This window comes from Cynoglossus semilaevis, chromosome 10, assembly GCF_000523025.1.
Source record: "Cynoglossus semilaevis isolate Cse_v1.0 chromosome 10, Cse_v1.0, whole genome shotgun sequence".
Taxonomy (NCBI): domain Eukaryota; kingdom Metazoa; phylum Chordata; class Actinopteri; order Pleuronectiformes; family Cynoglossidae; genus Cynoglossus; species Cynoglossus semilaevis.
In genome coordinates, this window is record NC_024316.1 from 19,211,024 (window position 1) to 19,213,493 (window position 2,470).

At 47.3% G+C, this 2,470-nt stretch overlaps 1 long non-coding RNA gene across 2 annotated transcripts in view; it reads right to left on the minus strand.

The window, feature by feature from the left end:
* LOC107989147 (uncharacterized) overlaps positions 1-2,292 on the minus strand; it is a 47,012-nt gene extending 44,720 nt beyond the window's left edge. For both annotated transcript variants that reach the window (XR_003050881.1, XR_003050882.1), the window contains exon 1: positions 2,060-2,292. This is a non-coding gene — a long non-coding RNA (uncharacterized LOC107989147). The remainder of the gene's footprint in view (positions 1-2,059) is intronic.
* Positions 2,293-2,470: the final 178 nt, after the last annotated feature.

The window sequence follows — 2,470 nt, forward strand, 5'->3', positions numbered from 1 at the left end:
CCCCCAGCCTCTCCCCCCAGGCTCATGTCCAGCAGAAACAGAACAATAAACATATGATTCAGTGTCTCTGTGTGCAGGTTCTGTTAGCCCCTCCTCCCTCCAACCAACATGAATAATAGATGAGGAAGTTGATGAGATCAATCAGAGGCTATCAGTCTAAGGCATTGGATTGGACGGGGGTAGAGGGCTTGGGGGGGGGGTTACACTGGAGCACCGTAGCAATAAATAGTAAAAATACACATATACTGAAATGTAGTTCACAGTTCTACCACTAGTACTGTTGAACCAGACCTGGAGTCTCTCACACACACACACACACACACACACAGCTCATCAACACACTCCTCTGAAGGCAGTGACCCCACACACCTCTGCACCACGTGTTCTCATGTTGGTGACAATGCCACCGCAGCATGACAAATGCAAACAAAAGGTTCACCTATTCATCACTGGGGGGCGGGGGTTGGAGGGGGGTCTGGGGCTAATTATGCCCCTGCACTGAAGAGTCCGACTTTCCACTGTTGGTTTGTCCTCTAAAAGATTACAACGCTGTCAGTGCAAGTGTGCAGGAAAAATGGGCCTGGACACATAAAGAGCCACGCACACACAGACACACACAAACAGACACACACACAAACAGACACACACACACAGGCGCTGGAGACGTGATTAATCCTGTTCAGAGTGGGAAGATTTTGACCCTAAACAGAAAAGTCCTGTTGAGGACAGTGCGACAGACACTGATTTATGTCACTACCACTTCATCCACATTAATTACCCCGGTGCAGGTGCAGACTCAAAGTCCAATTCCTCCAGCTGTAGCCTGGAACTTTGCATTACACCCCCATACACACACAGCTCCACACACAAATGTATAAATAAATAAATAAATAAAGGCTGCCCCCATTGGCTCAGCACCTTCTGTTTATATTGTCTGGGTGGCAAAGAAAACAGTGAAGGATTACAGAGCCAGATATAGAAGCAACACACACACACACACACACACACACACACACACACACGCACGCACGCCAGCAGCCTCAAGGAGCACGTACACCTACAGCCGTACACACTGGTGTCAGAACCTACAGCCGTACACACTGGTGTCAGAACCTACAGCCGTACCCACTGGTGTCAGAACCTACAGCCGTACCCACTGGTGTCAGAACCTACAGCCGTACCCACTGGTGTCAGAACCTACAGCCGTACACACTGGTGTCAGAACCTACAGCCGTACACACTGGTGTCAGAACCTACAGCCGTACCCACTGGTGTCAGAACCTACAGCCGTACACACTGGTGTCAGAACCTACAGCCGTACCCACTGGTGTCAGAACCTACAGCCGTACACACTGGTGTCAGAACCTACAGCCGTACCCACTGGTGTCAGAACCTACAGCCGTACCCACTGGTGTCAGAACCTACAGCCGTACACACTGGTGTCAGAACCTACAGCCGTACACACTGGTGTCAGAACCTACAGCCGTACACACTGGTGTCAGAACCTACAGCCGTACCCACTGGTGTCAGAACCTACAGCCGTACCCACTGGTGTCAGAACCTACAGCCGTACACACTGGTGTCAGAACCTACAGCTAGGGATGCACCAAATTTCGACATGTGACGATATAACCATTTCTGGGGAGGGAGGGAAAAAGTCAAACACAGTGTTATTAATGTGTATTATTAATGTATTATTAATGTTTCCAATCACAGTGCCTTGATTTCATTGAGGTTTAGTTCACGGTCTCAGACAACAATGATGGTAATTATAATAATAATTGGCAGAATCATTTCTATCCGTGTTTCGGTTTCGGTTTTTTGGCCTTGGTTTTCTCATTTTCGGTTTCGGCCAAGAATTTTTATTTCGGTGCATCCCAACCTGCAACGGTTCTGTACAGAACCTGAACCAACATGTATTAATGATCTAATCTCTACTTTCGCCAAGTTCGTCTTTGTAGTTCGCTATTTAACGACCAGATTACATTACACATTTTATTTGTTTATTTATTTGTTAATGTTGTTTTTGTTGTTTGTAAAATGAAAAACATGACCTTACCTGCGTTTGTCAACGAAGTCCACGCACCTGCTCTCCATCAAACCTCCGTCACTCTTGATTGTCCTCCTGGTTTCCTTCCTTGTGCCTCCGCCTCCGTGGCCGCTGTCACCGCTGTGGTTACTTTAGTAACGTTAGTATTATCGTCCAGGGAATCACTCCGTTTTGAAAGAAGGCAGTAAAAAAAAACAACTAACAAACAAACGGCCGCTACAATGAACTTCAGTGAACTTGACTTCCTGTTAACGCCAATTGGCGGCGAGTTTCTTCATTCGAGAACAGCAGCAACTAAGCGCTGTTGTGCTCACGCCTGCCCTCTTCGGTGCGGCGTGGTAATGTTTGCAATATGTCTTCTCACTGCATTTTAAAGCGAATTTTTCGTTTGAGATACTCGTCAGACTGTGGAAGAGCAGG